This window comes from Phyllobates terribilis, unplaced genomic scaffold (assembly GCF_046119375.1).
Source record: "Phyllobates terribilis strain yellow unplaced genomic scaffold, ASM4611937v1 Scaffold_1__5_contigs__length_1240528914, whole genome shotgun sequence".
Lineage (NCBI taxonomy): Eukaryota > Metazoa > Chordata > Amphibia > Anura > Dendrobatidae > Phyllobates > Phyllobates terribilis.
In genome coordinates, this window is record NW_027362761.1 from 98,382,908 (window position 1) to 98,398,893 (window position 15,986).

The window sequence follows — 15,986 nt, forward strand, 5'->3', positions numbered from 1 at the left end:
AATGACTTCCTTCTGCCATCCAGGCCACCAAAAACTGCGACCCACCAGTCTCTTGGTCTCAGAGATTCCGGGATGACCTGCCAACCAAGATTCGTGACACTCAACAAACAAATCTCTCCTAAAGGTCCCAGGCACAAACAACCTCCCATGAGGAGTGTTAGATGGGGCATTCTCCTGTGCTTTAAGAATCTCATCTTCCAAAACGGAGTCCAAAGCAGCTATCACAACACCTTCTTGTAAAATGTTCTCCTCTTTCTCAGCACCGACTATGGGAGAAAAACTGCGAGACAAGGCATCCGCCTTAACATTCTTAGTACCAGGGATGTAAGTAACGGAGAAATTAAACCGCGAGAAAAACAGTGCCCACCTAGCCTGACGGGCATTCAGGCGCTTGGCAGCATCAAGATATATCAGATTTTTATGATCCGTAAGAACCTGAACGGGAAATTCCGCACCTTCCAAGAAGTGGCGCCAGTGTTCAAATGCGAGTTTAATAGCCAATAATTCCCGATTACCAATATCGTAATTCAGTTCAGTCTCCGAAAAATTTTTTGAAAAAAAGGCACAGGGATGTAATCCATCCCCGTTATCCTGAGACAATACTGCGCCAACCCCCACAGAGGAAGCATCAACCTCAACCAAAAACGGCTTAGTCACATCAGGCTGCATAAGGATGGGAGCAGAGGTGAACCTCTCCTTGAGATACACAACAGCTTCAATGGCCTCAGAAGACCACTGAACCGCATCAGCACCTTTCCTGGTGAGATCAGTCAGAGGTTTGACAATACTAGAAAATTTTTTTATGAATTTTCTGTAATAATTGGCGAAACCTAAAAACCTCTGTATCGATTTCAAACCAATAGGCCTAGGCCATTCCTGTACAGCTTGAACTTTAACCGGGTCCATCTCAAAACCTTCGCTGGAGATAATGTAACCCAAAAAACTAATTCTCTGTACAGCAAACTCACATTTCTCCAGCTTAGCAAAAAGCGAATTGTCCATTAATAACTGTAATACCTCACGTACGCTCCGCCAATGAGACTCCATATCCGGCGAATAAATCAAAATGTCATCCAAATACACAACCACATTTTTGCCGATCAAAGGTCTAAGGATGTCATTAATAAGATTCTGAAAAAATGCAGGAGCATTAGTAAGACCAAAAGGCATAACCAGATTCTCAAAATGACCCACAGGAGTGTTAAAAGCAGTCTTCCATTCGTCACCCTCCTTCATGCTCAACAGATTGTATGCCCCCTTAAGGTCAATTTTAGAGAACCACTTGGCCCCCATTAACTGGTTAAACAGATCAGGAATCAATGGCAGTGGGTAAGGATTGCGTACAGTAATTTTGTTAATCTCACGAAAATCCAGACAAGGACGTAAACCGCCGTCCTTTTTTTTTACAAAAAAAAATCCAACCGCCACAGGAGACTTAGAGGGCCTAATGTGACCGGCGGCCAAACTTGTCTGAATGTATTCCTCCAAAGCCTTCCTCTCAGGAATAGTAAGGTTAAATAAACGACTTTTAGGAAGAGTCGCTCCAGGGACAAATTCAATAGAACAATCATAGTCTCTATGGGGAGGCAAAACCTGCGATTCCTTCTCAGAAAAAAATCTCCAAAAATCCTGAATAGGAACAGGCAATTCTCCCCTATCCAAAGCTGCAATACGCCCGTTACAACACTTGTCATAACATTTATGGCTCCAGGATTTAATTTCACTGGTAGACCAATCCAGTACAGGATTGTGAAATTTTAACCAGGGCAATCCCAATATTACTGGAGAAGGCAAGTTATTCAAAACTACCAAATCCAATTTCTCATGGTGAACACCATTAATAGTGAGAGGAAATTCACAGACCTTGAGAGTAATATTCTTCAAAGGGGAACCATCCACAGAAACCACAGCAATGGGGGATGATAAAGGTTCGGGTTTTAAATTGAGTCTTTCCAAGAATCCCCCATCAATTACATTCAGAGTAGACCCACAATCAACAAACACCCGAAATTCCATTAATTTTTCCTGAGCAATCGTGGAAGCAGCTAAAAATACACCCTTGGAATTTAAACAGGCAATACGGGCATGACTGACCATTTTTTTTTCTTTCTTCATACGAAGCTCACAGCCTTTAATCAAATGACCAGATTTTCCGCAATAGAAAAACAAGCCTTCAGAAAATCTACGGTCTTTTTCTTGAGAGCGAGGTGCCACCGATCCAATCTCCATCGGTTCACCACTGTTAGTACACACATTCTCATAACCAGAAACTGACATAGCAGAGGATTTGCTCTCATTAACCCTTGCACGCAGTCTCCTATCCACCCGTATAGCTAATTGCATAGCCTGTTGCAAATCTTCAGGTGTAGGATAAGCAATTAGCAGGTCTTTAACCCTTTCATTGAGCCCAGCAAGAAATAGACTTTTCAGAGCAGAATCGTTCCACCCTGTTTGAGTAGACCAACGACGGAAATGAGTACAATATTTTTCCACATTACCTGATCCCTGTCTCAAATGTCTTAACTCAGTCTCAGCTGATGAGACACGGTCAGGATCATCATATAATAGTCCCAAAGCAGAAAAAAAACTATCCACTGATCTGAAGCATGTATCACTAGGTTGCAAAGAAAAGGCCCACTCCTGAGGCTCTTTGCACAAAAGTGACATTATGAACCCTATGCGCTGGGATTCATCCCCAGAAGACTTGGGTCTCAAACGAAAATACAATAAGCAAGCATTTTTAAATGAAAAAAATTCTCGGTGTTCACCAAAAAATAAATCCGGCAAACATACCTTAGGCTCCAAGAAATGTGCTCCAGGACAGTTACTCACGTGCTGACGGAGCTCGGCCACCTCCAGAGAGAGTCCCTGCAGGTGTTTAGCCAAATCCTGAACCGACACCATGATGGAACAGAAAAATCTTTCCTTAGAGAATTTGCAGGCTGGACTTACTGTTATGTTCTGCTACCAGAGCTAAGGAAAGAGAGGAGATCTGTCCCTACGATAGAACTCAGCTTAATCCCTACGATGTAACAGGGGACCTGATCCTGCGATCAGACCTGCTAAAGACCTAAGCTAGTCTGTACGGAGACCTATAGATATGGGGAAGGAATCCCTACAAGTACTAAGGACTGGGAGGAAAATGGGACACCTCCTAACAGAAATAGTAGCAGACAGACGAACAAACAAAATATATAGAACATAGAGGTCCGTAGACCAAGCAAACTAACAGAGTTAGATACAGAGCACAGGCTAGCTAGAAAGTAGTTATACAATGAAGTCCAGCAAAGCCAGAAGGGCGGAGCAGGATTAAATAGGCCAACAAGGTCATGTGACCAGCAAAGGAAAAAACCTAAGAGCAAGGTTCTAACACCTGCTTTGTACTTGACGGTTTAGGCCAGTTTTTTATGGCCTCAACTTTATTAATTTGGGGCTTAATAGCTCCTCGGCCTATCACATACCCCAAATATCGGGCTTCCCCTAGCCCTATCGCACATTTTTTTGGATTTGCCGTTAACCCCGCAGCTCTAAGAGAATCTAGAACCGCTTGTACCTGGGATAGGTGCGTATGCCAGTCAGTGCTAAAGATGATAATGTCATCTAAATACGCGGACGCGTACTCCTGATGAGGCTTGAGCACTATGTCCATCATCCTCTGGAATGTAGCCGGGGCCCCATATAACCCAAAAGGTAAGACCACATAGTGGTATAGACCCATCGGAGTTACGAAGGCGGTTTTTTCCTTTGCCGAATCTGTGAGAGGTACCTGCCAGTAACCCTTGGTGAGATCGAGCGTGGTAAAGTACTGGGCCTGCCCCAGGCTCTCAATCAGCTCGTCCACCCTGGGCATTGGATAGAGGTCAAACTTTGACACTTCATTCAATGTCCGGAAATCGTTACAGAAGCATAACAATCCGCCTGGTTTTGGAATCAGTACGATGGGGCTAGCCCACTCACTGCATGACTCCTCTATGACGCCTAACTGAAGCATTTGTTTTACCTCAGCCGTGATGGCTTGCCTCCGGGCTTCGGGTACCCGGTACGGTCTCATTCGCACCCTTACCCCAGGTACGGTGACAATGTCATGTTGGATCACCGTAGTCCTACCCGGTAGCTCTGAGAACACGTCGGTATTGTGCTGCACCAGCGAGCGAGCCTCCCGTCGCTGCTGTTTAGTGAGGGTATCACTTATCCTGACCTCCCCCTCGGACGCTTCCCTGGCTGAAGGTAGAGAACTCTCTGGTGATACGCCCGGGGTGACGTCTGTAACTAAACACTCTCTCTTTCCAAGGTTTTAGCAGGTTTACATGGTAAAGCTGCTCAGGTTTCCTTTTTCCAGGCTGATACACCCGGCAATTTACCTCCCCCACTTTTTCTCGAACCTCATATGGCCCTTGCCACTTGGCCATGAGTTTACTCTCGGTTGTGCGTACTAACACCCGATCGCCCTTGTTAAAAGACCTGGCTCTGGCCCTTTTATTATATGTGCGCCTCTGGGCTGCCTGGGCATCTAACAGATGTTCTTTCACAATGGGCATGATCGCCGCGATCCGGTCCTGCATACTAGCCACGTGTTCAATTATACTCCTATGTGGAGTCGGCTCTTGTTCCCATGTCTCTTTGGCTACGTCCAACAGACCCCTAGGGTGTCTGCCGTACAATAACTCAAAGGGAGAGACTCCTGTGGAATCCTGGGGTACCTCATGGACGGCGAACATCAGATAGGGTAGCAACATGTCCCAATCCCTCCTGTCCTTAGAAACCACCTTTTTTAACATGGACTTGAGGGTTTTATTGAACCGTTCTACTAGCCCGTCGGTTTGAGGGTGGTACACCGAGGTGCGCAATTGTTTAATTTTTAGCAATTTGCACAGTTCCCTTGTCACTTTGGACATAAAAGGGGTCCCTTGATCTGTCAGGATCTCCTTATATAGTCCAAGGAGACAGAACATAGCAAACAGCTCCCGTGCAATCAGTTTTGCTGAGGTGTGGCGTAGTGGTATAACCTCCGGGTACCGGGTGGCATAGTCGACGACCACCAGTATATGTTGGTTGCCACGGGCGGATTTTACAAGGGGCCCTACCAAGTCCATTGCAATCCGTTCAAAAGGTACCTCTATCACTGGCAGGGGTACCAATGGGCTACGGAAACTTGCGGTGGGTGTGGTCAACTGACATTCGGGGCAAGATTCGCAGTACCTTTTGACCTCCGCGTAAACCGCAGGCCAAAAGAACCGCTGTAATATACGTTCTAGGGTCTTTTTTACCCTACGTGTCCAGCCAGCAGGTGTGGGTGTGCCATCTCCAGAACCGACCGACGGTACGACTGAGGTGACACTAACTGATCCACAACCACGTCCCTGATCTTATCTATCCTATAGAGCAGGGTTCCCCAACTCCAGTCCTCAAGGCCCACCAACAGGTCATGTTTTTAGGATTTCCTTAGTATTACACAGGTGATAATTGCATCACCTGCACAGGCAATAATTCCATCACCTGTGCAATACTAAGGAAATCCTGAAAACATGACCTGTTGGTGGGCCTTGAGGACTGGAGTTGGGGAACCCTGCTATAGAGCAACTCACCGTTGATTACCATGCGTGGAAATACAGTATCTGCACTGGGTTGTTGAGCTACGCCATTTACCTCTAACACCCTTTCCCGCGCCTGAGCCAGGGTGGGATCCTGTAGCTGAGCCGTCCCAAACTTGGCCCGGGACACTTCCAGCTCAGGGATCGATGGGATCTCCTCGACCTCTCCTACCAGCACCTCTAAGGGAAACCAATCGGGGTCACACTCTGTCCCTAGGTTGGACACTCCTACGGCAGGTTCCCCTGACTCAGGTTCGTCAGGTACAGCACCTGTAATACATTTTACCGGGGGAGAGTGGATTTTGTTTTTCCACAGAGTCCAGAACAGGGGCAAGTCTCTTCCCAACACCCCGTCTCATGCTGCACATAACACATCTTCATCTCTGGCTGCTATGGGCATAAAAGGGGACAAGCTTATGGTGTGGCACCCATGCTCCCCTGACCTCAACCCCATTGAGAACCTCATCAAAAGGAGTGTCTATGATGGCGGGAGGCAGTTCACATCTAAGCAACAGCTCTGGGAGGGTATTCTGTGCTCATGCAAAACAATTAAAACAGAAACCATCCAAAACCTGACAAATTCAATGGACGAGAGAGATCAGAAGCTCCTTTCGAACAAGGGGTCCTATGTGCAAATGTAACATCACCTAGAATAAAGTTTTGAGTTGAAAACTGTTTGATTTCAGTTTGTAATAACCTGCTAATGCTTATAATTTCAAAAATGACCATTTTTTTGTTCTTTATTAAAATGAAAAGGTTGAAAACTCTGCTGTGCATAATAATTTGGAACATGCATTTTGAGTGCAGTTTGAGTTTTTTATTTTTTTTAAAATATACTGTTATCATAGGTAGTTTGTACAAAAACCTTTTAATTGTACTCTAATAGTTATTTGACTGCAAAATTACAATGACTGCAATTCATATAGGTAATTTGGGAAAATCTAATTTGGAACATGCATTTTGAGTGCAGTTTGAGTTTTTTATTTTTTTTAAAATATACTGTTATCATAGGTAGTTTGTACAAAAACCTTTTAATTGTACTCTAATAGTTATTTGACTGCAAAATTACAATGACTGCAATTCATATAGGTAATTTGGGAAAATCTGAGAAAATATTATTTGCATAATAATTTGGAACACAGTGTATTTCTCCACACGGTGTGTACAAGACTACCTCCTCAGTTGGGCACTCTCGGAGGTCCCCATGGATACACACAACCCCAACGGGCCGTCCACCGGGGTTGTCTCCTGCCACCAGCGACCCATGTACCAAAGTCACAAGGCTCCCTGAGTCCAGTTGGGCCTCCGTGGGGTACCCATTAACCAATACCTGGCATAGTTGGAGTTCACTGTTCCGGGGGTCGGCGCTCGCCGTGCAGACGGTCTGGGCATACATTGAGACCCGGCGGCTATATCCGCAGTCCATGGGTTCCGTAGTCAGGGGGCAATTAGCAACCACATGTCCTGGCCCCTGACACCTCCAGCACCTAAGGGTGGAGGTACTGTTAGGTCTTATGACAGTCTGGGAGGGAACCGGTCTCCTGCCACTCTCACTCCGGGGTTCCCATTCAGCACGGTTATGGTGCTGACTGTCCCCAGGGGACGCGACCCCTTTCCTGACTCCTGGGTGGGCAGGGATCGGCGTGCCAGCCACAAGGGGGCAGATTCCCGGATAAAGTCCTGAGTGGCCGAGTAGTTCTCGATCAAGCTGACCACCTGGTCGAGTGTGCTGGGGTCCCCTTGCCCCACCCAACGTTGGATAGCGGCTGACAGAGTCCTCACTAGCCGGTCAATCACCACCCTCTCCACCCTCTGGGCTGGAGTCAAAGTCTCAGGCTGGAGCCACCTCTTTACCAGCTGCAGGAGGTCATAAGCATGAGATCGGGCGGGTCGAGTCTCCACATAGGCCCACGAAAACACACGCTGAGCCCTCACGTATGTATTGACCACCAGCCGGGCAAGGATCTCACCTTTGAGTCTCTGGTAGTCCTGGGCGTCCTCTCAACTGAGGTCGAAGCAGGCCTTTTGGGCATCTCCGACCAAAAACGGAGCCACCACTTCTGCCCACTGGCTGGCTGGTAGGTTTTCCCGCTCTGCCGTGCGCTCATAAATGGTCAGGAAGGCTTCCACGTCGTCCTCTGGTTTCATCTTCCTCAACGCTGAGCGAACCTTGTCCCGGGCTGGTGTCGTCGACGTCTCCCGCAGGGCAGCAATCTGTTGCAGCAACAGTTAGTTTGTTTTCTGCTGCTGCTGGTACAGTAGCTGCTGCTGTTGATTATGCTGCTGTTCCTGCTCCTGCTGTTGCCGCTGAGACTGCAGCTGCTGCTGCTGGGTAAGTACCAGCTGCTTTAACAGCTCGTCCATTTTGTCCACGGGGTGAGGCTGAAAGGTGGCAGGCCGGATTGTGGTCATGCAGCAGTCGGTGGGGTATGCCTCAGTCACCACCAAACTGTAAGGCGGCGGTGTTCACACCGTGCAGTAACTGAGGCAGTGACCCAAGCAAGTCCAACATAAACAGCTTTTATTTCAGCAACTCACGGGTTAACAGAAAGTCCTCCGGTTCGCAGCCGGGTTAACAGAAAGTCCATACACAATGGTTGCCGAGGGCAACGGCCGTGCCGGCCGCTCAGAGCCTGACAGGTGCAGAGGGATCCCAGGCAGGGGTTCAGCCACCCTCAGTCCTGCTGAGGTTTCCTGCTGTGCTCCTAGCAGGTTCCAACATAGAACAACACTAATCCTTAGTGCAGGGGTTTTAAAGGACTTGTGGCAAGAGCCACTGGAAAACCCGGGTTCAAGGGAGGAGGCCGCCCCACTGCCTCCTGTGACCTCCTCCCAGAAATGAAGGTCCTGCCAGGTTTTACTAATCTGCCTTAGCCAGATAGCCTGACTAGGTCCACGCACACCTTCATTCCTGCATTGCAGCCGCAGGTGTGTCTGTGACTGCAATGCACTCCAATGGTTTTAATAGGTCTCTGTGCACATTCTGGGGGAGATATAACGTCCCTCGTATACGATCCCGGTCACTGCCTCACACCTGGAACAACGAGGCCCTAGTGTCCACCTTCTGGGAGGGTCTTTCCGGACGGATCAAGGATGAGCTAGCCGGTTGTGACATCCCTTCCACCCTGGACGACCTGGTGTCATTAGCTACCCGGATTGACATCCGTTTTTTGGAACGAGCTAAGGAGACTACCCGGGAGAGAAGATTTCCGCGTCTCACTCCTGTATTCCAAAAGCCCGCCTCCCAACCAGCAATTCCCCGGGCATGCTCACCTGAACCCATGCAAATTGACCAAACCAAGACAAGATGGTCAAGTTGCGCCAGGAAACGTGCCGAGCCGAGGGAAGTTGCTTCTACTGTGGCAGTAAGGAGCATCTGATCCGTTCCTGCTCGGTGAAGCCGGGAAACTCCAGTGTCTAGGACCGCTCTGAGAGGTCGTCCTAGGCAAGAGTAAATCCTCTCCATCTTTGACTCTATCTGTTTCTATTTCCTGTGGTGAGATCCGCTTCTTTGAGACCGCCCACCTGGATTCCGGAGCCGCTGGGAACCTCATTTCTCAGGCCCTTGTGGAGCGGTATCAGATTCCTACCATACGTCTGGCTGAACCGTTGGCGGTCGCTTCCGTTGATGGGAGACTTCTTCCGGAGACCATCTTGCTCGTCACAGAGCCTGTAACCCTTCAGGTGGGAATGCGGCACTCGGAGACGAACTCATTTCATGTGAGGTCCGGTCTCTCTCACTCCCTCTTGCTTGGTCTTCCCTGGTTACGGAGACATGAACCCATCCTGAATTGGAGTTCAGGTGAAGTGCTCCATTGGGGGCAGGAATGCCATGAGTCCTGCCTGGTTCTTGTTCGTCCAGTTCGACCCCCGTCTACCCCGGCTAATCTACCTGGTCTGCCGCACCTTACTGGTCTTATGCGGACGTCTTTGACAAGAAGGAAGAAGACTCTACCACCTCATAGGCCGTATGATTGCCCCATCAACCTGGTAGCTGGTGCTTCTCCTCCCCGTGGCGAATCTACCCCTTGTCGCTGGCTGAGACCCGGGCCATATCTGAGTACATAGAGGTAAATCTTGCTAGGGGATTCATCCAGAAATCTACCTCCCCGGCTTGAGCAGGATTCTTCTTCGTTAAGAAGAAAGACGGCTCACAATGTCCCTGTATCGATTACAGGGGTCTTAACCAGATTGCTATCAAGAATAAGTACCCCCTGCCTCTCATCTCGGAGCTGTTCGACCGCCTTAAAGGCGCGAAGATCTCCACCAAGCTCGATCTTTGTGGGGCGTACAATTTGGTCCGGATCTGCCAGGGAGACGAGTGGAAGACCGCATTCAACACCTGGGATGGTCACTATGAATATCGCGTGATGCCTTTTGGTCTCTGTAATGTCGCAGACGTCTTCCAGGAGCTGGTTAATGACATCTTCCGTGATCTTCTGTATTCTTGCGTGGTGGTATACCTGGACGATATCTTGGTCTTCTTTCTGGACCTGCGCACACACCGGAGGGATGGTCGTTAGGTTCTGCTAAGGTTCCGGCAGAATCGCCTATATGCAAAATTTGAGAAATGCCTCTTCGAGCAGACCTCCCTTCCATTCCTGGACTATATTATCTCCGAGACTGGCCTGAGGATGGATCCCGAGAAGGTTTCTGCCGTCTTAAAGTCGTCCCGACCGGAGGGATTGAAGGCGATTCAGTGATTCCTGGTCTTCGCAAATTACCGCCTCTTCATCCCACATCTCTCCTCCTGGACCGCTCCCATCTCCGCGCTCACCCGTAAGGGAGCAAACCCCAGGGAATGGACTTCCGAAGCGGAGGAGGCATTCGTCGCCCTAAAACAAGCTTTCTCCTCCGCCCCTGTGCTGCATCGACCGGATTGCAACAAGCCGTTCTTCCTGGAGGTTGATGCTTCCTCCTCCGAAGCCGGAGCGGTGCTCACCCAGAAATCCCTGTCCGGGAGAAAGGTAACCTGTGGCTTCTTCTCCAAGCTCTTCTCCTCGTCCAACTACTCCATAGGAGATCGTGAGCTTCTAGCCATCAAATTGGCGCTGGAGGAGTGGCGTTACCTGCTGGAGGGGGCTCTGCACCCGGTGGTCATCTACACTGACCAAAAAAACCTGTCCAATTTACAAAACGCCCAAAGATTCAATCCGCGTCAGGCCCGGTGGTCTTTGTTCTTTGCCCGATTTTGCTTTACTCTACATTACCACCCGGCGGACAAGAACATTAAAGCCGACGCTCTATCCCACTCATGCCTGTCTTCTGACCAAGAGGAGGAGCCTCTGCATATCATTGACCCCTCCAAAGTAATGACTGTGGCTCCGTGTGACCTGTCTCGTCCCGGTAAGACCTTTGTAGCGGTTCTGGATCGTAAGAGGGTTCTTCTCTGGGGCCATTCATCCAAACTAGATGGCCATGCTGGCCAGAGGAAGACCTCCCTGCTCATCGCCCGGCATTACTGGTGGCCTTCTCTGAGCAAGGATGTTGCGGATTTCATCACGGCTTGTTCCTCTTGTGCCCGTAACAAGGTTCCCAGGCATCTTCCAGCCGGCCGTCTCCTTCCTCTCCCCGTACCTTCCGCTCCGTGGCAACACATTGCAATGGACTTCATTACGGATCTCCCTGTTTCTGCCGGTTGTACTGTCATTTGGGTGGTCGCTGACCGCTTTTCTAAAATGGCCCACTTCATCCCTCTGCCTGGTCTCCCATCTGCATCTGTGCTGGCTAAGGACTTCATCCATCACATCTTTCGTCTCCACTGCCTACCCCTCCACATTGTGTCTGATCACGGGGTCCAGTTCACTTTGCGCTTCTGGAGAGCTACGTGCAAGCTGCTGGATGTCTCCTTGGATTTCTCCTCTGCTTATCATCCTCAGTCCAATGGTCAAGTGGAACATATCAATCAGATCCTTACCAGCTTTCTTCGGCACTTTGTCAATGCTCACCATAACGATTGGGTTGAGCTCCTACCCTGGGCCGAGTTCTCCTATAACAATCAAGAGAAAGAGTCTTCTTCCAAATCCCCGTTCTTTGTGATCTACGGTCAACACCACCGGATTCCGTTTCCCGTCTATTCTTCAGTGGACAATCCTGCTGCGGAGTCTCTAGTCAGCGAATTTTCTGCTATTTGGGAGGACACTAGATCTGCTCTGTTATGCACACGCCCGGGCTAAGCGGCGTGTGCGTGTGATTGGTAGTGATTCCACTGGACCGTGCCGGAGAGTGAATGCCTGGAGGGGCGTGACTAAGTATTCACCCGATCCGACCAGGGTCGCACGACGGCATACGACGCCAGTGCACCAAGGAGGAACCGAGCAGAGGGACCAGGTGCTACTCCAGGACAGACCCCGGACACGGCTGTTGACCCACACAGGGAAATACAGGAACAGGCTGGTAGGCTGGCACACAGACTGGAGGGTATAGGCAGGCACGACTGGTATGCAGGCAGGCGGGTATGCAGGCAGGGGGGTAAAGGCAAGCACAGCTAGAGTGCAGACAGGGAGGCACTAGCAGGTAGGAACACAGGCGGGATAGGACCCAGTACACACCGGGACTCAGGAACAATACAGGCAGAGGGTTACAGGCAAGCACAGCTAGAGTGCAGACAAGGCTGAGCAGGGAGGACAGGGCTCTGTTCACACGGAACAGACAGGAAGGGAAAGACAGAGCCAGATACTCACACAGTACTTGCAGAAGCAACAAGCAGGAGTAAGGTACGAGTTCAGACTCTGCAGAAAAAGGAAGGGAACGGACATAGAGGCAAAACAGGTAAAGGACAGGAGAGAGTTCAGACTGGAACTGAGTGTACGGAGGAGACCGACACTGCAGCGGGATACAGGAGCGGGTCTGGGAATACGGCCCCCAGAGAGGCGGAACGAACAGGCAAGGAGCGTGTTCAGACAGGACAGACAAGAGAACACAGAAAGGACTCAGTTCAGACACGGGAACTAATACCGCAAAGCAGGAGACATACAGGACTTAGTTCAGACACGGGAACTAATACCGCAAAGCAGGAGACATACAGGACACAGTTCAGACACGGGAGCTGATACCTCAAAGCAGGAGAAATACAGGACTTAGTTCAGACACGGGAACTAATACCGCAAAGCAGGAGACATACAGGACTAAGTTCAGACAGGCCTGGAAATACAGCCTCCAGGAAAGGCAGACAAGGAAACAAAGACGGGACCTGGCACCTTCAGAGTGCAAGCACACACTGAAGGAAAACACTATGCTCAGGCCGGGATAGAAGGGAGCTGCTGAGCTATATACCAAGTGTCAGACAGCAATAGGCTGAGGACGCACAAGGGGTGTGACCCACAGCAGGTACAAAAAGCAGGAAGTGATCGGGCGCCGCCCTTAAGCAGCAGAGACAGACACAAACAGACAGCATGGAGGGAAGCCAGAGAGACACTCTGGACAGGAGATCAAGTGCGCTCTCTTGCACAGTGGGAGATGGACCACCATGCAAGGACGCCGCCAGGTATGTTACAGTACCTCCCCCCTTACGCCCCCTCTTCTTCAGGCCTGCCAGAATCTTCCGCAGGGAATTCGAGGACCAGTCGTTCACTGGGTTGGAGGGGGACAGAGACTTGAGGGTAATCTCTGCTTCGAGGTACATCTTGTCAAGCTCACAGGAAAAAATAGACGGGTTATCAGGTACATAATGAGGAAAAGTCACTGTCTCTTTGTTATCTGGTGGTACCCCGGAGGATTCAGGAAACAACTGGAGGTCCTCCGCCGGGTCAGAAGAGTGCAGAGGCTCAGAGAAAACAACTGCTTCAGAGTACACTAGGTCGGACTCCCTGGAGGAAGCAGGAGAGGTATCGGGTACCGAGTATAGGAAAGTCTCTGTCCATTCACCACCAGGTGGCACCCCGAAGGGTTCTGAACACAACTGGAGGTCCTCCGCCTGGTCGGAGGGGTGTAGAGACTCGGGAGTAACCTCTGCTTCGGAGTACACTAGGTTGGACTCACTGGAGGAAGCAGGCGAGGTATCGGGTACCGAGTATAGGAAAGTCTCTGTCCATTCACCACCAGGTGGCACCCCGAAGGGTTCTGAACACAACTGGAGGTCCTCCGCCTGGTCGGAGGGGTGTAGAGACTCGGGAGTAACCTCTGCTTCGGAGTACACTAGGTTGGACTCACTGGACGAAGCGAGCGAGGTATCAGGTACAGAGTATAGGAGAGTCTCTGTCCTTTCGCTACCAGGTAGCACCCCGAAGGGTACAGGAGACAACTGGAGATCCTCCGCCTGGTCGGAGGGGTGTAGAGACTCGGAGGTAACTACCACTTTGGGGTACCCATTGTCAGGCTCACAGGACGAAGCGGACAAAGTATTGAGTACCGGGTGTAGAGAAGTCTCTCTCCATTTGTCATCGAGTGGTATCCCGGAGGGTTCAGGAGGCAACAGGGGATCCTCCGCCAGGTAGTAGAGGTGCACAGACTCTGAGGTAACCACAGCTTTGGAGCATCCTTGGACATGCACACCGGTTAAAGAGAAAGAAGCATCTGATGCCGGGTGCAGGAAGTTCTCCTGTGTGGAGTCTGGATGGGCAGAAGTCTCTTCGGCCAGGAGAACTGGTGCACTACCCACGCACATTACCCATTGGGGTTTCTCCGGGATACAGGGAGATGAAGCTTCAGTAGGGACTTCAAGGTTGGGGTCAGGAGGTCTCAGGGAGGACAGACCCTGGCGTGACGGCTTGCCTCTAAGTCTAGCACGTCTGGACTGCCTCTTGAGGTTGAGAGAAGTATTCCGGAAAGCGTAGTCACCCTGTGAGGATTCTGGGTGGGCAGTAGTCTCATTGGGCTGGAGGACTATTGCGCTACCCACACACATTACCCATCGGGGCTGCTCCGGGATATTGGGAGGTGAAGCTTCAGCAGGAGCCTCCGGGTTAGGATCATCGAAGACCATTAAAAAGGCCACCAGGAAGGCCATTAGGTCCCGGAGGATCGGATCCTGTGTTTCATATAGGGGGTTGATCCATTCCAAGGCATCACCCGCCAGGTAAGACATCATAAAGGCCACTTTAGCCCAATCGGAAGGAAAATAAAGAGGGTAGGCCTTAAAGTGTAGCATGCATTGCTCCACAAATGCACGACACTGTCTTGGATCCCCATAGTAACGTGGCGGATCCGCAGGAACGAGAGCTGATAGATCCATCTGGACGGTGCGTAATTCGCCTGGAACTCAGCTAAGGGAAAAAAAATTTATTTATTTATTTTAATGCATATATTCGCTGGAAAACTTCTCAGAGGGCGAAGGCCGTGGGGCTCAACGGGAACCATGGCCTGAGCATGCTGTTATGCACACGCCCGGGCTAAGCGGCGTGTGCGTGTGATTGGTAGTGATTCCACTGGACCGTGCCGGAGAGTGAATGCCTGGAGGGGCGTGACTAAGTATTCACCCGATCCGACCAGGGTCGCACGACGGCATACGACGCCAGTGCACCAAGGAGGAACCGAGCAGAGGGACCAGGTGCTACTCCAGGACAGACCCCGGACACGGCTGTTGACCCACACAGGGAAATACAGGAACAGGCTGGTAGGCTGGCACACAGACTGGAGGGTATAGGCAGGCACGACTGGTATGCAGGCAGGCGGGTATGCAGGCAGGGGGGTAAAGGCAAGCACAGCTAGAGTGCAGACAGGGAGGCACTAGCAGGTAGGAACACAGGCGGGATAGGACCCAGTACACACCGGGACTCAGGAACAATACAGGCAGAGGGTTACAGGCAAGCACAGCTAGAGTGCAGACAAGGCTGAGCAGGGAGGACAGGGCTCTGTTCACACGGAACAGACAGGAAGGGAAAGACAGAGCCAGATACTCACACAGTACTTGCAGAAGCAACAAGCAGGAGTTAGGTACGAGTTCAGACTCTGCAGAAAAAGGAAGGGAACGGACATAGAGGCAAAACAGGTAAAGGACAGGAGAGAGTTCAGACTGGAACTGAGTGTACGGAGGAGACCGACACTGCAGCGGGATACAGGAGCGGGTCTGGGAATACGGCCCCCAGAGAGGCGGAACGAACAGGCAAGGAGCGTGTTCAGACAGGACAGACAAGAGAACACAGGAAGGACTCAGTTCAGACACGGGAACTAATACCGCAAAGCAGGAGACATACAGGACTTAGTTCAGACACGGGAACTAATACCGCAAAGCAGGAGACATACAGGACACAGTTCAGACACGGGAGCTGATACCGCAAAGCAGGAGAAATACAGGACTTAGTTCAGACACGGGAACTAATACCGCAAAGCAGGAGACATACAGGACTAAGTTCAGACAAGCCTGGAAATACAGCCTCCAGGAAAGGCAGACAAGGAAACAAAGACGGGACCTGGCACCTTCAGAGTGCAAGCACACACTGAAGGAAAACACTATGC